Source organism: Triticum dicoccoides, chromosome 2A, assembly GCF_002162155.2.
Source record: "Triticum dicoccoides isolate Atlit2015 ecotype Zavitan chromosome 2A, WEW_v2.0, whole genome shotgun sequence".
Taxonomy (NCBI): Eukaryota; Viridiplantae; Streptophyta; class Magnoliopsida; order Poales; family Poaceae; genus Triticum; species Triticum dicoccoides.
The window spans coordinates 488,049,800-488,074,999 of record NC_041382.1 but is presented as its reverse complement, the minus strand read 5'-3'; positions in this window follow the sequence as shown (position 1 = coordinate 488,074,999).

The following is a 25,200-nucleotide window of genomic DNA, read 5'->3' as shown; positions in this document are numbered from 1 at the left end:
GGTGGAGGGCTGGATGAACAGTAGACGGTGGAGGGGTGCCCATGGAGGGGTGGTTGAACAGGACCCCATGGTGTGGAGGGCTGGATCAACAGTAGACGGTGGAGGGGTGGTTGAACAGTAGCCGGTGGAGTAGCACGCGGTGGAGGCTGGATGAACAGGAGCCCGTGGATGAACAGTCACAGGTGGAGGCTGGAGGAGGTCGACGGTGGATGAACAGTAGCTCGTGGAGGCTGGAGGGGGTCGACGGTGGAGATGAACAGTATCCCGTGGAGTCCCGTTTTGCGGTACGCCACACCCCTCCCGATGAACAGGACCCCCGTTTCGACCGTAGCGCTCCAACACAAGTCCGTTTCGTCCGTTTTGCGGTACGCCACACCCCTCCCGATCAACAGGACCCCCGTTTCGACCGTAGGAGGTCCATTTCCTCTGTTTTGAGGTACACCAGACCCCTCCCGATGAACAGGATCCCGTTTCGAACGTGGTCGGTCGAACACAAGGCCGTTTCCTCCGTTTTGCGGTACGCCAGGCCTCGTTTCCATCGCCTGTTCCATCCAAGCCCTCCCGATGAACACGACGCATTCCGTTGCCTCTCCATGAACACGACGCATTCTGTTGCCTCCCCATGAACACGACACATTCCGTTGCCTCCCAATGAACACGACGACGACGTTGTTTCTCCGTTCCGACCCAGCCATGTACACGAGCCCTCGGCGTACGTATGCGCGAGTAGGTGTTTGAGACCCCGCCCGTATGTACACATACGTGGCCGTATTTTCTTTCTTTCACCCTGGCCGCTGTACGTACATGCACATGCTACATGCGCGCCTCTACATCGACTAGTATGTACGTAAACGTTCACGACCAGAATGACAACGCTACGTACGCTTCGACCAGGTGGGTCCCCACTGTCAGGCACTTCCTTGCTTGCGAAGATGTAGCTAGTCGGTCCCAGAAGTCAGGGGGCGAATAATATTTTTGCCCGGACGCACTTCCTTGCGTGCGAAGATGTAGCTGGTGGGTCCCAGCAGTCAGGGGGGCGAATCATTTTTTTTTTGGACACACTTCCTTGCGTGCGAAGATGTAGCTCGTGGGTCCCAGCAGTCAGGGGGAGAATCATTTTTCGCGAAATACGGTGGCCCGTCCGGTGGTCCCCGCTGTCAGGTGGAGGAATAATTATTTTGCACGTAATAAGGAGGCACTTCCTTGCGGCTGCCGTGGACCGAGCTGTCAGCCTCTCCACGTATAGTACTCTTCCGATGGAAGTCGGTCATTGACCACATTGACCACGCCGCGCCGAGAGCATCAGGGCAGTGGTCTGGACGACGGAGAGTCCTAGGAAGGGGACGACGCGGAGCCGGGGAAGACGCAGCAATGGAAGCCCGCGCGGAGAGGAGTACGAGGGTTCACTGGTTCGGCCGCGGTGTGAGGCTGCCGTCGCCGTAGAATAACAGGGGGTGTGGGTGAGTAGAGGGATGGCCTGGCTAGCGGTGGGAGTAGTATGGGGCGGTGAGGCCTCCGCGTCATCACAACTGGCCACGGGAGGCAGGAGCACATGACACGACCGGCGCTGCTTTGGGCGGCTGGAGCAAGAAGACCAGAGGTTGAAGAAGCACTACGGCCGCTGGATGGACATTTTACGATCACTGCAGCTAGAATCGTTTATATTGACTAAGATGACAAAGCCCTTGGTACGCGTTAACTTAGTAGGCCCATAGCTCGGATTTGGCAGAGAACATATAGCCCATTTGCGATTTGTAAGAATGTACAACCCATTTTTTAATTGTAATGGAATTACTATAGCCCATTTATAGTTTGTTAAAAGTACAACCCAACTTCTATCTAGGACAACGATTAATAATTTCAAACAACCGGTCAAAACAGAATTCAAAAAAAAATCCCACATTTTTATGGGATCCGAAATATTTGTATCCGAAATTTCTAGTCAGTTTAAATATAATTTCAAAATAAAGTTGTATTAAGTTAAAATCCAACGAAATATTGTGCGCGCAACAAGTAATGAAATTAAAATTTGCAAATTCCAAAAATAATATATTTTTCAAACTAATTACGTGTTTGGTGCATAGTAAGTGTCCAGTTATTATAATTACATCCCATTTTATTTTTTAAAGTCCATTTTCTTGTTAAGCCTAATGCATACCTCCTAGAAAAATTTGCAGCCCACCGGGGCGGAGAATAACAAGTTGACCCGGATATTGTGTACAACTGCCGGTCGAGTTGCATTGCTGATGTTGAAAAAAGCTATTTTTTATACACACATTAAAAAAATGTATAGATAAGGAACATTTTTTATACACACATTAACAATTTTTAAATACATGATTAACACTTTTTAAAACATATTTTTTAGTGAACAGTGGGCCCACAGCGAGTGGAGAAGGTCACAATACACATATTTTTAAATACATGATTAACACTTTTGCAAAAACAATTAGCCCACAGCGAGCCAATTAGCTCCAGTTGGCCCACAGTGGGCCTATAGGGGCCAGTCGGCCAGCTGTAGGCCGACTGGAATCCAATCGGCCTGCTGTGGGCTGACTAGGCCCAGTCGGCCTGCAGCGGGCGGACGGTGTATTATTTTTGAAAAAAAATTACCCAATGTAATATTTATGAAAATTAATAAAAAAATGTATTATTTAAGAAAAATTAGCGAAAAAAGGCCTGTGTAGTACAGTACAACCTAACATGGTTACTCAGCCCACATTCAGCGACGCCGGAAAGGCCCAAACAAGGCTTCTATACAACTTTTTGAAAGTCACTAAGCTCAATTAATAACTTAAGGAAGAAGTTAGATTAGAGTGGAACCTAATTAAAAGCTGTCACGAGCAAATAAATAATTCAACGGGTCCCACTTGTGCGTGTGTGTGCGCGCGCGAGAGAGAGAGAGAGAGAGAGAGAGGGAGAGAGAGAGAGAGAGAGAGAGAGAGAGAGAGAGAGAAAGAGAGAGAGAGAGAGAGGGAGGGAGAGAGAGATAGAGAGAGAGACCCATCGGCCGATGCTCAGTAAAAACTTATATGGTTGACACAATCCTATAGAACATCATAGCACACTGAACTTGCATACAAAAATTTCACACAGGCCGCACAATCAGGATGGAAGCAGTGGATCACTACGGGAAGGGCTATGTTGAAACCAACGAAGTCGTACATAATGGTTCATCGTCTTTATCAATGACGGGGACATATCTTGAATGTTGTGCAAAGAAAACAGACAGACAACACAATAAGTTCTCCTAGCACAGTAAGTTGACGTACAACCCTTTCTAAAAAAAGTTCAGGTACAAAATTAGACCAGGTCAGAATCAAATGTACTTGCATATTAGTGCTTCACATCCATAGCTCGGATTTAACTAGTATCTGACAAGATTCAGTTGTTACCTCAAATTAGAGCACATCCAGGCAGCCAGCCCTGCCTCTTCCCCCAAAGAAGCAGTGGCCTCCGCCGCGCGATGGAGTAGGCCCTGTGCCATCCATCGTTTCGAGCAACACGGGGAAAGTCTGACGTTAACTCCTGTAATGGACGTCATCGATGGACCCTGGCACCAGCGGCGGCGGTAGGACTTCGATTGATGGATTGACCACTTCTTCGACATGCACGAACACTCGATACAGGTACATCCCTAACATGGTCTGCGGCGGCCTTGGTGGCGACGAATAGTACAACCTCGGTTCCTGCACCGGTATCTCAACACCAATCACCTTCGGTATGGTGGACGGCTTGTTCATCCTTGCCATAACCATCAGAGCCCAGCTGTCTGGAGGAACAAACATACTTACGAGCTCACCTCCAAGGTCGTTGATAAGCTCGTTCATGGACTCGCTGTTCCAAGCACGTCGAGGCATGCCGTGGAAGGTAAGCTTTGTTAAAAACTCAAGCTCAGAGGGCACCGAGCCCCATCCTAGGTGCCACCGATCAAAGCTCACCAGCGCGCCATCGCAGAACAAATGCCAGGAAGATTCGAACACACGACTACAGTCGAAAGTTGTCCAGAACCTGACGAAGAAATCAGCCGGTGGCGGACAAACTTCGACGAGCAAGTCACTTATTTGGATGCCGTGCGCAATGCCAAGAGCTTTGACAAGGTCATCAGGGGAGACGCGAGGCCGGTCACCATTGATGGTTACCATCAGCACTTTGCCGGCAAACTGGTCGTCAAGCGCCACCATGCCACTGTTGAGCGACAGCACGCAGCGACCGAAGGCAGGACGGACCTCAGGATCTCCGGCTCGGAGATCCGCGTTGACCGGAGACATGATAGTGCGCTTGAGTACAGGGAGTACAGGAGGGGGATTTGGGGGAACTGGAGTAGGAATCAAGATTCCAGAGGTGGGGGAGGGGCGGGAGACTGCGGATGAAAAGGTAGCATGAATTTCAAGCACGCGCCAATATGCTCTCGGCGTGGAAGCGCACGAAAACGCCGGTGGCGCCCACATATCAGCCTAAGAGTCCTCATTCATTCTTTTTTGGAGAGCCCGACCTTTTCTTTCTAGGATCTTTTGAGAGCCCGGCCTGAGAGTCACAATTGACATGTTTGGCATTGCGTTACTACTCGGCCCATATTCAATGACACCTCACTGGCCCAAACAAGTGTACATCATCAAAAACACACTGAGCTCAAATTATATAACTTGAAAAAAGGAGATATACTATGAACACTATAGAATGGTGATGCCCTCATTTAGCCCACCAGTAGTTCGAGACAATAAACAGTTCCAAACAACGATATATACAACATTCGAACACTGACTAGTGACTACTACTGCATAAACAGCAAGACATGATAGTTCATAAGAAGTCTCGCTACACCACCAAAACGCACCCACCTACAGCGCTCAGACTCTCGTGATCCAGACGAGAATGACATTCTAAACAAAAGCAACTATTACATAGTAAGAGTGACATAGACGAGGATGACCAAATGACAAGGAATATGCATAACAAAAGAAAGAACTACCCATCCAGAACCAGCAGCAAAGACAACAAAGTCATTCGAAAAGATGATCCAACACCATCATAATTTGCAGCCCCGCTTCAGCGACCAGTGATCTGGAGACACTAGTACTCCACCCTTTTGACGCAACATCCCAATTACCTATCAACCTGAAGGCTCGAACCACATCACTGCCTGTCATAATTGAGACATCCAAGGATCAAAGTTAATCCGGATGCCTTTGTCATTCTCACCTTCTGTTGGCTGCAGGCTGTATCATTGACAATCAGGGTATTTTGCTCCCGAACTCCTAGGGTTCGCCGTGTAGACACAGTTTTCCATAGCAAACAGAGCCTCTCTGCCATCAAGGTCATTGCCAACGATGATCTCCTAGTTAATCGGATAATTGAGTCCGAGAAACAGAGAGTGTGAACCAAGGCTGTTTACCCGCCTCCAACTAAAAAATCCTAAAGGCCCCAACAAGCTGGTATCTTGCTCATAGATGTAACAACCACTGTCCGGATACACACGTATTACACGATGCTTGTATACAGTGGGGTTTTTGCAATATAACTTTTCCGGCTCATGTGTCTGAATGATCATCAGTCTTTTGCCGTCGTCTGATCGAGCGAGGAACCAGTTGTGCTCCCCTGTTTTTGGCAAAGGTGGTGTGATTACAAAGGGTGGTAACTGTAGGGACACTGCATCATATCAAAAAGGACAGGCATTGTTAATGTAAGATCAACATTGTTCAGAGTATGAGTAGGATAATGCAAGAAACATCATTGATATGTCCCTGTTGGAACTGGGAGGAAAATACAGGGAAATGTATACTGGGTTCAAAAATATAGAAGTGCCATTCATGGTTATACTCATGTTATCTCGCAATCGATTCTTCACAGGAAACTACCATGTGATGCATGTTATGTAATCATGTTCTGTCCTCACAAACAAATTCTTCAAGGTAACTAACAGACCATGCATTGTTATATACTCGTGTTCTGTGGGCAAAAATTTTGTGACGATATTATTCTAGCCATTGATTGTTGAAGGGCGAATATAGGTATGTACACATGGTAAGCATTGCAGGATTTCACTACTTCCAAATATAGAGTTCTCCATATGCACATTTACTCCCCTAATGTATGGTTAGATGAAACCAATAGTGTGGTGCATGTTTCTACATCATGAAAATGAGGAAACTAACATGGCCATTGATACACACTCATATTTAGTAGTAGTATATAGATTACTATAAAATAAGGATAATATCCATATATTCCTAACCGTTTGATTATTCAGGGTACAAATTGGCTGTAATGACATGGTCACAATCGCATGAATTAACTCATTCCAAATATAGATGATTTACGGTGTCTCTAATACATTGCCATAGTTCTACTCAAATTCTGCTCAAACAGAGATATGCCAATCATCACAAAAAGTTCAAACAGTGTCATGGCATCATCATTAACATGAGAGGAAACAACTTACACGTGCCGTCCCAGCAATACGTGGTGCCATCTGCTTTGTCGATCGCGTAGATGATGCCATTGTGTTCAATAGCATCACAGAAGTGTGTATCAGCTTTGACGATGATCCACTGCGAGCCGAGTTGTCTCCAGCTAAAGAAGGCACCAGCGTAAAGATAGGCGAGTCGACGGTCAAACAAGGCAATTAGCTTGAAGTGTGCGTAATTCACATGTCGTGTGGGCACTTGGCAGATTACAATCTTCTGCAATACAAGGTCCGTCCAACTGACGTAGTAATCTAGGTGACTTGGACCATGATGGTAATACTCTATATAATCCAACGGAGGAAGGATAATCTCATGGGAGGTCTGGAAGTTCACGAGCACCAACTTTTTACCGTCTTCTCTGAAGGCAGCCATCCAGTGGGAGTTCATGCCGACCCAGTACATACCCGCCAAGAAGTTTTGGGCGATGGTGATCAGATCGATGTCGAGGGAAATGATGTACGCGACCCACTACATACCTGCTAAGAAGTTTCAGCTAATGGAGATCAGATTGAAGTCGAGGGGCATCATGCACGCCTCCGTATCATGGTGAGCCAATCTCGCAAGACCAGATAGCAGCAAGCAGGGTGTCTTGAAAAGCTTAGGCCTCGCTTCGATGATGGCCGTGTGCATGTCCCTCGAGCATGCAGCCAGCCGCAGGGCGCTCAACATATCCATACACGAACAACAGAGGTCGAGGATGTCACTAGGGAGATTGCTCCAATCGCGGCTCATATGGATGCTGCATGGTTCGCGTTCGGCCATGGTGGAGTTTCGAAGGGGGCTTGATTTACGGGGGAGAAGGATGTCGTCGCTGGAGCGGCTAGCGAGGGAATAGTGGTACTAGGGGAGGCGAGTGATTCGATGGTACACGGGACATAGTGAGATGGAGACGGAGAAGGAGATGGAGATGGAGTGGTGCTATGGGAGCGGAGAGGGAGACGAGGCGAGGCGCCAATGTGCTGTACAGCGGCGGTGACAGACTGCATTGTGCACAGGGTGAGGCTGACTTTGGTAACCCGAACACGCCGCCTGGACTAGTGTCAGGCGCAGGGTGTTGTCACTTCACTGTGAGGACCAGATGAATAGTATTTTGAACATCAAGTGTACCATAGTTGTACTACTACTACTACCAGTAGGTACATGAGTACACCAGTATCATCCATATTGCGAGCAGAACCAAATTCTCATGCATGCCCAATCAACGCTCTGCCGCGATGCATGAAGTGGTCGTTCTGGTGCATCAAGGACGGCATGCAGATCGTTCCACACTTGAGAAGAGGAAAAATGGAAAGATAGAACGCGGCAGCAGAGGAAGAGAACGCTGGCTAACGAGGCTGGGAGGGGATCGAGCAGGAAGTTAATGCTCCACGCCTAAAGGTTTTGGGAAAACCTGATTTTCATAAGGTGACTTATACTCACCTAAATGGAGGGAGTATTCCTTAACAAGAGAATGTTGTGTCTCCCACTCACGCGCTCAAAAAAAACTACGACACATTTTTTTATCTGTTTGCATAGGTCCCAGGATGGGCACATACACGAACTGGTACGACTCATCAGTCTACCCGCATAGACTTTTGTTTAGTCTACCTAGCCGTCTAATCAACTGCCTGCACGGCACTTCTCCCATTTACTGCTTCATCGGGAACCGATTCTCCTCGGCTTCTTCACCTCCCCTTCGTCTTCATTTGCATCCAAACCCCACTGCGTTCACATTGTTTTAACCTCTTTAAATAATCATCTACTACTTCAGTTAGACTAGCCATCTAATCCTAATTCTCCAAACCATAGCCCTCCGTTCTAGCGGTTCCAAATGGCGATAGAGATCGAGATGTAGGTTTTTAGCGTCCAACGTGTCCTCGTGGATGGCTCGATGCACATAATTGCCACCGTCACCGTCCACCCAAGGGTTGTTCGGCAGTGGATCAACAATGTATCCAACTCCCTCGAAAAGGTAGAGACAAGGGTCATCGATCTCGACGCAGAGTACACGGAGCGTGCCCCTGGGAAGATCTAGCGCACCGCCGTCCTTCAGCTGTGCTTCGAAGATGATGTTTTGGTGTACCACATCATGCACTCGCCCTCCATACCAGGTGAGCTTCACGATTTCTTGTCTCGGGAGGATGTATACTTCTGTGGGGCAGCCATCGAAGGGGACAAACAGAAGCTGGAGCCGTACAAGCTTGATTTGAATAGCATCTTGACCTACAAACCAGAATCAAAATTCCTGTAGATGTTTTTGATAAACAGACACCATCCCTATTCGACGTAGCAAATTTTGTGCTCGGTACAAATCTTCAGAAGGGTGACGAGACGGTGGCATTAAGGTCATCTGGATGGGAGAATTATCCCTTGATGTACGAGCGGATAAAATATGCTGCCCTCGATGCCCGTGTGAGTTTCGAGATAGCTGCAAGGTCCAAAGAGCTTGTTGCGAAGCCGTCACCCATAGAGAATGAGAACAAGAAGAAGAAGAAGAAGAAGAAGAAGAAGAAGAAGAAGAAGAAGAAGAAGAAAAGGCTGCACCAGCAGGAGGGCATTATGGATGGATGAACTATTTCCTCTCTTGTAAAAAAAAATTATTCCCTCTCGGTGTATATTGATATAGATGGACTATTTCGATGGTGTGCATGTCTTCGGAACAGAGTAGTAGCGTGGGTCTGCTTGACTATAAGGAACTATTTATCCACATATATAGCTTTCTCTGCTACTCCTTCCAGTGATCGGTATGCACTGCATGTGTCCGTAGACATGACAGCTTGTCCATGGAAGTTCAACTATGGCGACCATCACGTTTCATCTCGCGATTCCCATGACGCCTCTCCAACCCACGGCACCACGCCTCCCGATGTGCGCCTCACCCCTCTCGGCCGCACCGCCCCTCTGCCTTTATGTGCATGACATGTGGGCCACCTAAAATGCGGCGAGCATCAAGTTTCTACCACAGCCACCCGCGATTCCCACGACGCCGCTCGAACCCATGAAACGACACGTTCGCCGACCTCCGGCTCACCCCTCTTGGCCCCACTACCCCTCTGCCTACAGGAGCATTACATGTGGACCAGTCACCTATCGGGTCCACATGTTATTGACTCAAAGGTAGGTGTAGTAAGGCATTGAAGCTCAGTCCCGATGGCCCTGAGAGGGAAATGTAACTCCTGCGCCAGGGCTTGTTGTGCTCCCGTAGCACGAACTCGTGCCAAACTCGAGACTTGTTTCTTTACTATACATGCACGCAACAATTTAATGGACATTGTAATCTCAACATGTGATGGGGAGCTAAAAATTTGAATTTGAAACTTATAAAACGAAAAGATTCAAAACAAATAAACTGGGAGAGAGGGAGTATATCGTAGGATGTGTCCCATACAAAATAAGTCCCCTGGTTTGTCACCGCACAGATGCGGTTAGAAAGGAGCACAACGTCTCCCTACTCGTACGACAACAAATCGGCCGCAGATAGCATGGTCCGCCTTAGACCGCCATGTGCAAGGTTCGTGCTATCTTATTCAATCTCACCGTGGTTCCATCGTACCAATTCATGTGGTGGCCCGTTGCATGGCTGATCCCAATGTTGGACAAAGGTTCTACGGGAACGGTTTCACCGTTGTAAATGTTGTGCAAATCGATGTTGGTACCCTCCCGTAGATATGCAAGCCAATCTCCACTCGCACCGAGCCTAACTTGTGAAACAGTGGGCAGGGGGAGAATTAGGAAATGGACACGGAAGTAGTCTTTAGAATGCATTTACTACGTGATCAAACTCATCTTACCTGCTCATCAGAGGAAACCCGAGTGCCCCTCAACATCAGTATCTCAAGGGGTGTCAACTTGCAACTACAGCCACGCCGCACTGGAGAGACCCCCAAGGAAACATCCTCATGCGTTCCACGGAACATCAAGATGCATTTGTATGAGTAGTTTATCTTGTGAGAGAAAAGGATGAACACGGGAAGGCCTCTAGAGATAGAGATGGACACTACTACTACCAATGTGCTGGCCCGTGCGTTGCAATGGATCGAAAGTAGTAGAATAATACTTGTTCACGTGCTTGAAATATAAACACTCTAGTTTTGATATACATGTGTCAGCAAACATGACAGCTTGTCCATGGAAGTTGAACCACGACGACCATCACGTTTCTTGTTTCTACCACTAAGCCACTGAAGTTCTGTCTCGTGGGCCCTGAGAGGGAAATGTAACTCCTGCAGCGGGCCTTGTGGTGCTCCCGCAGTACGAGCTCGTGCCAAAACTGGAATTTGTTTCTTACTACTACCAACTAGTACTAGTAAGGTACACGTGCATTGCACGCATGAGATTCTGGTGGTTTGTGCATTATGCTTGTACATGTGGAGCTTTCTGGATTCTAACATGTGGCAAAATATGGTGGAATGTAAGGTTAGGCAAGTTTGATTAACTTAGGCGAGTGTTTGATTCAAGCCACACCTTAGGAACGCCACACTAAGGCCCCACATGACATACACACAAAAAATGTGGCAAGATTCCCTTAGGCTTGCCAACTTGTTTCTCTTGTTTTGAAGAACTAATAACTTTGCCTAAGCTTAGTTGTGGCAAAGTTAGGGTCTGTTTGATTCAAAGGATTTTCATAGGATCTTTGAAGGATTAGAATCCTTAGGAATTTTTCCTACGTTGGTCGTTTGATTCGTAGGATTGAATCATGTAGAATATTTTCCTAAGGATTCATTTGTACTATGTTTCACAAGAATTCTAACATGCACTCCAACCTCTTGAAAGAAATCCTTTGTTTTTCATGTGATACAATCAAACAAACTCAAATCCTATAGGGATCCAATGAACATGCCATCCCAATTCTACTTTTTTCCTATTCCTATGTTTTTGCAATCCTTTGAATCAAAGAGGCCCTTAGTCATGAATTAAGTTCAACCATGGAGTCTTCTAGATTATACATGTGGCAGAATCTGGTGGATGATATCCAACGGCCAGTAGTGCTCGGATTTGCCATCATTGTACCGTCGGATTAGCTTCATCCAATGACCAACTTTCAAAGTTTTTCACACACTATATAGGGGTATATATATTGTAAGTGCATCTAGTGCCACCCCTAGTTGGTTTTGGAGTATTGACGACAAACCTAGTTGAGGGACTAATGTGTTTGTGAAAATTGCAGGAAAACACAGGTAGAAGTCCCTCATTGATTCGGTTTTACTACCGGAGATGACCCCTAAAAATGTATGAAGACATTGAAGACAAAGGTGGTATGAAGATATTCACATTGAAGACTATGACAAAAGAAGACATGTTATGAAGCTTATGGAGCTCGAAGACTTAGATCTTTCGTAGTTGTTTTTCTTTTGTGTTGAGTCATAGGAACCACCGTACTGTTAAGTGGGGTCCAGGAGAACCAGTTAGAATGACTGAAGTGATGCCTAAATCAAAAATCTATGTCTTCGAGCGAAGACAATGAGAGCGAATCTTGTCCAGAACCGGACAAGTCAGCTTTGCTTGTAGCCCAAGTAAAGTTGCCATGAGAGTTTGAAATCTGACCGTTGAGACACGTGTCAGTTCCTTAGTGACCCAGGGTCATTTCGGACAAATCAGGTCGGGTTGCCAAGTGGCTATAAATAGCCCACCCCCACAACCATAAACGGTTGGCTGCTCAGATTTCAGTACACGAATTTTATCGTTTGAGAACAACCCACCTCGAAGCCTTTGAGAGAAAATTCCTAGCGAGGAGAAAAGCCCTAACCACCCAGAGCCAGAGTAAATTGGGCATCACTTAAGTCTTCTTGTCTGTGTGATCTGAAGACTTATTACACTTGAGGACTATGAATCCTCCAGACGGTTAGGTGTCGCGTTTAGAGCATCCAAGAGACATTGTGGATTGCCAGTGAACAATATTTGTGAAGGTTTGGGAGTCTACCTTGAAGACTTACCAGAGTGATTGGGCGAGGACTAAGTGACCTTAGCTCAAGGAGAATACGGTGAGGACTTGGTGTCCTGAACTGTGTGTTCAGGACTGGGTGTCCGGGACTATGTGTCCTAAGGTTTAAATACCTAGCCGCTCCAATCAGACGTACAGTTATCACAACAACTGGAACTGGTCCAACATATCATTGTCTTCAACGAGTCACTAGTTTCATCTTCACTTCCTTTTCTTACTGTTACTCATTGTGAAGCCATTGCATGCTTGCTTTATCTTTTGTCTTCACAACGTGAATGTATGATCTGTTTGGCTTCATAACTTCTTCCTACCTGATCCTTATTACACTGAAGCTGTTTGTCATTGTGCTTTCACTCTATTGAATACATGACCATGGCTGGCCTAGTGTAATCTAACTTCCGCTGCATAGTAATAGGCATAATCTTCGCTGTTTGTCTTCATAACTCTCACGTTTTGAAGACTTACATAAAAATTGCCTATTCACCCCCCCTCTAGTCGATATAACGCACTTTCAATTGGTATCAGAGCTAGGTGCTCCCTTGTTCTGTGTGATTCGGTTTAACCACCTGGAGTTTTAGCTATGTCGACTGTAGGGATAATCAAAGTCTCCGCTGCTTGCCCCGTCTTCGATGGAACTGAATATCCCTACTGGAAGAATAAGATGCGCATGCATCTTGAAGCTATTGACGTCAACCTATGGTATGTCGTCGAGAACGGCATTCCCAATGCTGGAGAAGGTGTCACTGCTGCTGATGTCAAGAAGTTCACTCAACTGGACTCTACTGCCAAAAATATCATCTGTGGTCATCTGACAAAAGGACAGTATGGCCGTGTGAGTGCCTTGAAGACATCCAAGCTGGTCTGGAACTGGCTCTCCAAGGTCAATGAAGGCGTCTCAACCCAGAGAGATCAAAGAATCAGTGTTCTTTACAACCTCTTCAACCGCTTCAAGAGAAATGACAATGAGAATGTCCAGCACACATTTGACCGGCTCACTGACATCACAAATGAGCTTCAAGCCCTCGGCGCCACTGAGATCACCAAACATGAAATCGTCAAGACGCTGCTGAGATCACTTGATAGTTCGTTTGACATCCTGGCCCTGATGATTCAAGAACGTCCTGATTTCAAGACACTCGATCCGTCTGACATACTTGAGAGGCTCAACACACATGAGTTTCAGCTTTCTGAGAAAAGAGATATCTACGGTCCAAACTATAGGCGAACTCGTGCCTTGAAGGCAAAAGCTATTTCCTCATCTGAAGAAGAATCTGACTGCAGTTCTGATGATCCTGAAGACATTGGAAGAGAACTTGCAATGCTAGTGAAGAAGTTCCAACAATTCACCAAGAAGAAAGGCTTCAGAAAATCTTCACGATCAAGCTCAAGGAATGATGAAGCTTCTGCTCATGACTACAAGAAGAAAACATGTCACAAGTGCAAGAAAACTGTACACTTCATCTCTGAGTGTCCACAGTGGGACAATGAGAACAGAAGGAAGAAGAAGAGCAAGGAATATGATTCTGACGACAAGAAGAAGAAGAAATACTCAAAGTCTTCTTCCAAGTCTTCCTCAAAGTCTTCATCACACAAGAAGAGCTCATCTGGCAAGGCACGTGCTTTTGTTGGCAAGGAGATGGATTCAAAGGAGGAGTCCGCATCTGATTAGGCAGAGGTGGAGTCTGAGGAGGAGTCTGATTCTGGCATTGCGAGTCTGGCTACAGCATACGTCGCCAAGTCCATCTTCAACACTGAAGACAATGACTACATCACCGACACCGACGCAAATGACAAGAACGACTCCACTCCTACCTACTGCTTCATGGCACGCGGTGCCAAGGTAAACACACGCACTACTCGCTATCAAACATCTAGTGACGATGACTCTGACTGTGATTCAAAACCCAGCTACAAAACACTTGCTAAAATTGCAACTGAACAACAGAAAGCTATGGAACATATTCAAAAAATGTTAGACAGAAGCGATGATCTGTTGGGTGCTGAAATGACTCGATCTGAATCCTTAATTGAAGACATAAAAAACCTTCACGTTAAGTATCAGGAACTTGAAGATCGTCTTGATACTCTCTCAACAACTCATGAAAAGCTTTCCTATGATTATCTTCAAAGGAAGCAAGAACTTGAGAAATTGAGAGCGGCTCATGAAGATCTTCAAAAGGAAAACGAGTCACTTCGCGCCGAACAGATCAGTCCGAGTCAGGAAGGATTTGAACCACCATGTCTTAAATGCATTGAGCGTGATAATGCTACTTCTGTTGCTGAATGTTTCATTGCTACTGCTGTTGCAATATCTTCAACTGTTGATGTGGTAACTAACCCCTCTGCTGAGGATACCACTGCTATTGCTGATGAGAATGCTAGGTTGAAGACATTGCTTGAAACAGGGATGTACAAAAGTCTTAAAGGACATCAGACATTATGTGATGTCCTCAAGAAGCAGATTCTGAACCGAAACCCTAGGAAAGAGGGTGTTGGGTTCGTGAGGAAAATAAATGCAGATGGCTCTTACTGGAAACCTGAGCAGTACCCCAAAACCACATGGGTTGCTGCAAAGGAACTTTCAGCAGATCCACCCAATTTATCTGGCTTCACTTGTGCTAACCCCATTATCATTGATGAATCCTTTGATGCAAACTATAAACTGTTTAAGAATCAGAATGGTGAAGTGTTTGCCAGGTACATTGGTACTAACTGCAGGAATGGACTGCCTATGAAGAAGATCTGGGTTCCGAAAAAGTGTCTGGAAAATCTTCCTGTGAATGTCTTCATGACACCTCACTTGAAGAAGACAAACCTCAGACCAAAGGCTTCATATGGTCCAAAGGCTTCATACAAACAGAGGACTCACCTGAGTCACACTAACGCAAATGTTTTGCAGGGAAACCATACTCAGGCATATGAATATGAGAGCGGTTCTTCGAATCGTCATGTTCATATGACTAAAAATTATTCTGCTTATTCCTATGAGTATTATTGTCCACCTTCTAGACTGTTTGCTAAGGCTTCAAAGCCAAAATTCTCAGATGCTGCACTTAGACTTATTGCTTCTAAGCCACCCTTGAACATGTGGGTGGTTAAGAAAGCTTAACTCTCTTTTGCAGGGAAAGGTCTCCAGCAGAAAAACAAAATCTTCTGACGCTATTGCTGGGGACCTTAAAAATCTTGTAGGGCGCAAGATAAAATGCCCGAATGGCATCATTATGTACTTCGTTCCTGAATCGCATGCTACTCTCCGTATTAGTACTAATCTGGATCTAAGTTTTCATAACCCACTGGTTCGTCAAATGTTTTTGCTTCACAATTCTCTTCGTGAAGCCTATCCCCCTAACTGCACTGTAGGGTACGACACCAGTGACTTCAAAGTCTTCAGAATGGATTATTGACAGTGGGTGTACAAATCACATGACTGGCAAAAGAAGCCTTCTTATGGACTCAACCTTACGTCCATCCGACAAGAGCCACATCACATTTGCTGACACTGGTAAAAGTAAGGTATTGGGTCTAGGTAGAGTTGCAATCTCAAAGGATCAACACATGGATAAAGTCATGCTTGTTGAATCCCTTGGCTTCAACTTAATGTCTGTCTCAATGCTTTGCGATTTGAACATGATCGTAATGTTTGGAAAATATCGTTGCCTAGTACTAATGGAATCTGACAAGTCTCTAGTGTTTGAAGGGTACCGAAAGGATGATTTGTATGTGGTAGATTTCTCAGCAGGGCCACAACTTGCAATATGTCTTCTTGCAAAAGCTTCAGAATGCTGGCTTTGGCATCGGAGGCTTGGACATGCTGGCATGAGGAACCTCCACACCCTTGCGAAGAAGAAGCATGTCATAGGCATCGAGGGCGTCAAGTTCAAGAAAGATCACTTATGTGGTGCCTGTGAAGCAGGGAAGATGACAAGGGCAAAACATCCTTTGAAGACAATCATGACTACTACACAACCCTTCGAACTGCTCCACATGGATCTTTTCGGTCCCACTCACTACTCAACTTTTACTACTTCTGCTTGCCTCTATGGCTTTGTCATTGTTGATGATTACTCTAGATATACTTGGGTGCACATAATCCTTTACAAGACTGAAGTGCAGGATGTCTTCAGACGCTTCGCCAATCGAGTAATGAACAATTTTGGCGCCAAGATAAAGCACATCAGAAGTGACAATGGCACTGAATTTAAGAACACTGGGCTTGATACATATCTTGATACATTGGGCATCACACATGAATTCTCAGCTCCGTACACGCCACAGCAGAATGGCATCGTCAAACGCAAGAACAGAACACTCATTGAGATGGCCAGAACAATGCTAGATGAATACAAGACTCCAAGAAAATTCTGGACAGAAGCCATTGACACTGCATGCCATACAATCAATCGTGTTTATCTTCACAAGCTTCTGAACAAGACATCTTATGAACTCCTAACTGGCAAGAAGCCAAATGTCAGTTACTTCAGAGTATTTGGCGCAAGGTGCTGGATCAAGGACCCACACCACACCTCAAAGTTTGCACCAAAAGCACATGAGGGCTTTATGCTTGGATATGGAAAGGATTCACACTCCTACAGAGTCTTCAATCTCTTCCATTACAAAGTGGTTGAAACAGTGGATGTGCGGTTTGATGAGACAAATGGTTCACAAAGAGAGCAACTGCCAAATGTGCTAGATGAAGTTCCAGCTAGTGAATCAATCAAGCTTATGGGAACTGGAGAGATTATACCTTCTGAAGCTCATCCTGAAGAAGAACTTATCATCTCAGCACCTGATCAACATGAAGACATTGCTCAGCTGAAGACATTCCTCCCAACAACAACACAGATCAGCAAGAGCAAAGTCTTCGCCCTGTACATCCTTGTGTTGCCAATGAAGTGCAGATTGACAGAATAATTGACAGCATCAATGCACCTGGTCCACTCACTCGTTCAAGGGCAACTCAGCTAGCAAATTTCTGTGGGCACTTCGCATTCGTATCAATATCAGAACCCAAGAAAGTTGAAGAAGCCTTCATGGAACCTGAATGGATTCAAGCTATGCAAGAAGAGCTTCAACAGTTTGAACTGAATAATGTATGGGAACTGGTCAAGCGTCCTGATCCACGGAAGCACAACATAATAGGCACCAAATGGATATATCGCAACAAGCAAGATGAGCATGGTCAAGTTGTCAGAAATAAAGCTCGTCTAGTTGCTCAAGGATATACTCAAGTGGAGAGCATTGACTTCGATGAAATATTTGCTCCTGTGGCTAGGCTTGAAGCCATACGCATACTGCTGGCCTATGCAAATCATCATAACATACTTCTATATCAAATGGATGTGAAAAGTTCCTTTCTCAATGGCAAGATTGAAGAAGAAGTGTATGTTGCACAACCGCCTGGCTTTGAAAATCCAAAACATCCTAACATGGTATACAAGCTCAACAAGGCGCTGTATGGCCTCAAACAAGCTCCCAGGGCCTGGTATGACACACTCAAATACTTCCTGAAGAGCAAAGGCTTCATACCTAGTTCCCTGGATCCCACTCTTTTCACGAAGACATATGATGGTGAACTGTTTGTGTGCCAAATATATGTGGATGACATTATCTTCGGCTGCACCAATCAGAAGTACAGTGAAGAGTTTGGATATATGATGCAAGAGCAATATCAGATGTCCATGATGGGGGAGCTGAAGTTCTTCCTTGGTCTTCAAATACGACAACATCGCAATGGCATCTTCATATCTCAAGAGAAGTATCTCAAAGATTGCCTGAAGAAGTTCGGTATGCAAGACTGCAAAGGCTTCACAACACCAATGCCAGCCAAACATCATCTAGGTCCTGACGACAATGGTAAAGAGTTCAATCAAAAAGTATACCGCTCCATGATTGGGTCTTTGCTTTATTTATGTGCATCTAGGCCAGATATCATGCTTAGTGTTTGCATGTGTGCTCGATTTCAAGCGGCACCAAAGGAGTCGCATCACTTAGCTGTGAAGCGAATTCTTCGATATTCGGCTCACACCCCAACTCTAGGATTATGGTATCCACAGGGCTCAGAGTTTGATTTGGTTTGATTTTCGATGCTGATTATGCTGGTGACAAAGTTGATCGCAAGTCTACATCAGGCACATGTCACTTTCTGGGACGCTCACTGTTATGTTGGTCTTCAAATAAGCAGAACTGTGTATCTCTCTCCACTGCTGAATCTGAATACATTGCTGCTGGATCTTGCTGCGCTCAGCTTTTGTGGATGAAGCAAACAATCAAGGACTATTGCATTCATCTGAAGCAAGTGCCACTATACTGCAACAACGAAAGCGCCATCAGGATTGCCAACAACCCAGTTCAGCACTCGAAGACAAAGCACATTGAAATTCGTCATCACTTTCTCAGAGATCATGTTGTGAAGGAAGACATTGATATCATACACGTCAACACTGAAGAGCAATTGGCAGATATCTTCACCAAGCCCTTGGATGAGAAGAGGTTTTGCAAGTTACGGTGTGAGCTAAATATCTTGGAATCCTCAAATGTCCTGTGATCAGGCACACATCCTAACACTTATGCATATTGATGACTTAGATGTGCAACACACAAAGTAGAGTATATCTTCAATCAATGAAGACATACATTCTAAGTGTGAATACATTAATGTGGAATTTGACTTCGGAGCGCCACGATAATTGTGCGCCGTGTCTGGGTCTAATACTTCCTATACGGTGGGTAACGCCACCACCAAACGTTCCAGTTTGAAGTGTTTCACTCATGGCGTTACCTTGCAATATCTTCACATTTGGTTTGGCTTCGAACTCAACATGTCTTCATGATTATCTTCACTACGTTGATTATATAGATATATACTCTAGTGTTCTGTCCTCTACAACATTCACTTATAGCTATGTCTTCTTGGTTGAATCTTTTGAACTAAGTGAATGTGATCGGACCCTAATCTCTCTATGCTTTCTATCTCAAATTCTATCTCTCCAAGTCATATGCATTCTATTGAAACTATCGAATGTCTTCACTGTGTCCTTGTCAGCTGAAGATATAGAGACAACCATAAAGTCCGTTTTTAATGCTCATTCCTCCACATAAAATCCGGAGAAGCAGGAACGACTGCCCGACAATTTAGGCGTGCGTGGGACATGGAACAAACCCCAAACTTCTGCTAACTGGCCACGCGTTCCTCAAATGCGAACCGCCAGGGGCACCTGTGTAATAGCACAGTGCCGCCCCTGAGCCTATAAATTCACACTTACCGCGGTCATTATCTCCTTCTTCCACGCTCGCACGAACCCTAGCGCCACCGCTAGCACTCAACGACGGCGGAGACAAAGCGCTTCGCTGCCGCAACCTCTCCAACGCCGTCCTCACGCCGACCGCGGACATCGTCCTCTCCGCCGTCGCCGTAGGTGTTTTCCGTCACCAAGTTAGGGCATGGAGGACTGAACTGCTCGGCATCAACTCCCACTTCCGTCTAGCAGTTCTAAGTGTGGTAAATAAAACTTCTTTTTATAGCCCCTTCTGATCTTATGGTTCTGTCACTTTCTACCATAAGAAGTTTGTCTTCACACAAGTTAGATCTCTCAATCTGCATCTCATAACATGCCTAGTATATTCACTTGTGCCTCATAAAGTAGTTAGATTCCTCACTTGTACTGATCTGTGGGTTCGTACAAATCTGGAACCAACTTCTTATCTATGAGTGAATGTCTTCGCACGATGAGGTTAATGTCTTCTAAACTGATTAATCTTCAAAACCTTCTGAGAATGCATATGACCTCTTCCCCTTCCCTCGCACCTTAATGCTGTCACAGGTACATGTCCGTGGGAGAATCCTTCGGTTCTCATAGTCTGCATTCATTTGCAGAATTCCTACAGCATCACATAAACTCTCCTGAAGCCAGTTCCTGTTGGTCCAGAAAAAGAAAGCCTTTGAAGCCTTTGAAAGTTTTGAAGCCTTTCAAGTTAAAGTTTATGGCTTCAGAAGCAGCAGCAAGGAAGGGGGGCAGACATAGACGTGAGGGAACTTCCAAAGATCTGCCTGAAGACTTGGCAGAAATGTACAAAACAGATCCAGAAGAGAGCTATGGGCAGCGCAAGACCCGAATCCAATGGATTCGACGCTATTGGGCAGAACAATGGTTCAAATACCACTTCGTCACCCAGGAGTATGCTGAAAAGAGTGCCATCAAGAGACCATGGGGGGATATCTTACACAAGAACCTTGTACGCAGGACCAGAGATGAAGCCATTGCTCAAGGCTTCTACCCATGCATGGTCCGAGGACCACAGCCTGCTGATGCACATCCGACATCACTTCTCTGGTGTCGTGACGACAATCTATTCAAGCGCAACTATCAGGTTGCCCAACAGTCAGCGAAGCAGGACAAGAAGAAATATGGGTTAGACTTCAACCCTGGCCCCTCCGCACCAAGGGCAGATGGCACACGCGACGCAGAACCCAATATCATCGGTCCGTTTGCCAACCTTGAGGGCCTCATCACCCACATCTTAGTCCAAAGGGCTGCCGTGAATGACCCTCCAGCTGACTCTGATTCTGATGAAGCTCCTGCTGTGCCGAAGCCAAAGCAGACGAAGAAATCAAAAGCTTCAAAGCCGGCCCCTGCCTCAAAAATCTCAAGGGCGAAGCCATTGAAAACTGCACCTCCTGAAGTCAGTGTGCAGTCTAAAGACGTATCCCGCGTCTCCAAGCCCCAGAAGGAAAAGGAGCCCTAGCAACACACCGGCAAAGAGCTCACTGCTGCTGCCATTCTGCGCAGCGAAGCCATTGATCTATCAAGCGATGAAGATCTTGGAGATGACGCTCTTGAGCAGCTCATCAAAAGCAAGGAAGAAGCAGAAATCTTCAACAACCTACCTCTCTTTGATGTTGCCATCATCCACAACTTCATCGACGAATGGTTTGACACACCAGACATAAGCTTCAATGATCTGCAGCTGCCTGTTGGCCTCAGCGTCGCCTTTCAAGGCGCAATTGCTTCAGAACTGGCCATTGCTCAGCGCATTGTTGAGCTGAAGCAGAAAATTGATCATGAAAAGGCTCAGTTCGAGAAGCACATGGCCAGGCTCAGCGTGCAGGAAGTGAAGAGCTTCAAAACCAGGCTGCATGAGCTCAAGGAAAATTTTCTGAAGAAGCATGCTGAAGCTCAGGGGTCGCGTGAGCGGATGAAGTCTCTGGCAGAACGATGTGTGCAGGCCTACAATGAGGCCGAGAAGCACAAGGCACTTGGGCGTCCTGGCATCGACCCCAAGATGGCCGCGAAGAAGAAGAAGAAGCCTGCTGTGAATGAACCAGAGGCACCAAGACAAGAAGCTCCGCTTGTCTTCCCAACCGCCACGACTGGCTCGAAGCCAAAGAGCCGGTCAACAGCTTCAGAGCTTAAGAAGACACGGAATGCAGAGGCTGAAGCTAGGAAGAGAAAACTCTCTGAAGCCTCTCCTTCTGACCCCAGCAAGAAGAAGCGCAAGGTCAAGAAATCTCGGGCTGCTCCCACAGAGCCCTTGATGGTTGAACCCCTCTCTGTCATTCACCGCAATGCAGAAAGACGACTGATAGTTCATGAGCCTGCTCCCACAGAGGCTCCTGAAGCTGAAGATATTCCAGCAGCCGACCCCATAGCTGCTGAAGACATTGGTCACCAAGACAATGTACAAGATGATGCAGCCCTTCCTCAGCTTGAGACAAGCGAACTCATCAGTATTGGTCGTCCTCTGATGCCAATGGCACAAGATGAGTCATGGGCGGATCGCCCTCAGGAGGAAGAAGACTTTGAGGCCCAGCCCACTCCGACCCCACAAGCGTCGTCTGCGTTCCATAGGCTTGGCAAAGGTCCACAGCCTCAAGTCCATACTAAAGAAATTCCGGTTGCATCAACCGAAGACAATGAAGAAGCACCACCAGAACCCACTCCCCCGCTCCATCAAGATGCAGTTCTCCAGGAGAACGTGCCTGAGGTTGTCCCTCCAACTACACAAGCGGAGGAAGAAAATGTTGAGGCTGCCACCACAAACACTGAAGCCAATGTGGAGCCCGCCCCACCAAATGCTTCAGCGGACAGCGAAGCTACTGAGACAGACACTTCTGTTCCTGAGTTTGCTGCAGGTCCAGAGTTTGATTATCATATTGAGCACATGCCTCATGTCCAGAAGCCAGTCCCAAGGCTTCCAAGGTTCCCAGGTCCAGCATCAGCACCTGGCTCCTTTGATATTAACAACTTCAAGGCAGACAATACATTTTTCAACAGCTCCTAGAATCCCTATTCAAGGGAAAGGATTGTATCAGATAGGTTCTGGAGCTATTCTCAGCGCAGCTATTATTCATGCATCTTATACAACCAAGGTCGCATCTTCCCGCACAAGCGCCTTGAGGTTGAAGCCATTGCTGGTCTGCCATGTCTTGAGGAAGCCTTGGATTGCTTCAAGCAAGTGGGTCTACTTCCGTTTGTGACTGATGAAGAGCACTGGAATGAAGAGCTTCTGCTTCAGTTCTATGCCACCCTTCATATAAAAGGATACAACAGAGATCCGAAGACTTGGATCCTGGAGTGGATGACCGGCAATGTCCATCAAGAAGTCAATGCATTTGATATCATTGAGCTCACCGGCCTGCCCACTCCAGGCGAATTCTTCGAGGAAGGCTGTCAACTACATTCTGAAGCTATTGAGAGCATATTCCAGAGGCCTGAACCAAATATGAGTCAGATGCTCTCAATGATGAAGCCATTGCCCCATGATGCACCCTATCCTACTGAGTTCTTCGTTGAAGACCTAGAGTACCTGCCCAGGACCATATATCACATCATCCGGCGGATTCTCTGGCCCATTAAGGGACACTCTCCGCATGCCAAGATTGAGGGTGCAATGAAGACTCTCATATTCTATATCCTGCATGGCAAATGCTTCAACGCACAGGATCTCTTCATACGCCAACTTGCAGCATCAGGCTCAGAATTATTTAGTTTGAAGTTCTATGCTCCTTGGGTGATGAGGCTAATCAAACTGCACTTTGCGATCTTGTATCAGCCCTCAGCCCGAAACCATCGGATCTTCCTGCCAGATGTGGATACCTCTGATAAAGCCATATATCCCGAACCTGCCAAGCAACCAATAAGTCTTCAGAATGCAGAACACCAGAGCTTCACGCAGAACGTTGAAGGTGTTGAAGCAATATCCAGGGTGTATCCGTTGGCTGGCACTACACGTGCGCCACACCCAACATCTACTGAAGCCACAGACAGCACAAATGCTCAAAGACCCAAGAAGCGCGCTCGTGCCCTCACTGACCGAGAGCTTCTTGTGGCCCTTCACCAAAAGCAGGATAGGCATCACGACTGGCTAAAACGTCAGATGAAGAGCCTCTTGGTGGATGTCAATCGTCTTCGAAACCTTGCCACCAAGAATGCCTTCGTTACACACGAAACTTGCCATCGTACATGGAAAGGGCTCTCAATGATATGTACTGAAGCTTAACTTGAAGAGGATGGCTTCACAGAGCGTTTCAAGTTTGACACCACACCTCCTAGAAGGGTTGTGATGCGCAACACACCATCACTTGAAGACTCTGAGTTTGCTTCATCTGCTACCACAGTTACTGCAAGGATCATTGATGAAGACGACGATGCTACATCACCACCACCTGCTTCAGCACCTCCAAGCTCCTCTGCACCGCCAAACACCTCCAACGACCCTGCTGCTCCTGGAAACGAGTAGACACTCTATGTCTTCGAACCTTTTTAGTCCTTGCTCACAAAAGGGGGAGAAGCATATGAGTTGACAGTCTTCAAGCGGGTCCATATGGGCGGGTGCTATATTTTTGCTGCATTTTGCTTCGTGCTTACAACTCTCGATTTTGCTTCATTTGGTTCTTTGAGTTGTAACACTAAGACTCGATGGTCGTCTGCTACTCGTTTGCCACCCTGTTTGCGAAGATAAATTCCGCACTTATCTCATTCTGCAGACGTCCATTTTCCATTATGCATGTCATTATCTTCATATACTTTCACATGCGTAGTGGATTGTCATCATAAGCTGAAGTGGATCTCCACAAGTACAACCTGCCATGTGCATTTGCATTCCAAAAGCAAATCAACTTATATGCACATCTTCAGGGGGAGCCCTTGCAACTTATGAAGACAATTCCTTATCCTTTACACTTTCACAGATTATATTCCCCGTTGAAAACTTCAACTAGTTTGTCATCAATCACCAAAAAGGGGGAGATTGTAAGTGCATCTAGTGCCACCCCTAGTTGGTTTTGGAGTATTGACGACAAACCTAGTTGAGGGACTAATGTGTTTGTGAGAATTGCAGGAAAACACAGGTAGAAGTCCCTCATTGATTCGGTTTTACTACCAAAGATGACCCCTAAAAATGTATGAAGACATTGAAGACAAAGGTGGTATATGAAGATATTCACATTGAAGACTATGACAAAAGAAGACACGTTATGAAGCTTATGGAGCTCGAAGACTTAGATCTTTCATAGTTCTTTTTCTTTTGTGTTGAGTCATAGGAACCACCGTACTGTTAAGTGGGGTCCAGGAGAACCAGTCAGAATGACTGAAGTGATGCCTAAATCAAAAACCTATGTCTTCGAGCGAAGACAATGAGAGCGAATCTTGTCCAGAACCGGACAAGTCAGCTTTGCTTGTAGCCCAAGTAAAGTTGCCATGAGAGTTTGAAATCTGACCGTTGAGACACGTGTCAGTTCCTTAGTGACCCAGGGTCATTTCGGACAAATCAGGTCGGGTTGCCAAGTGGCTATAAATAGCCCACCCCCACAACCAT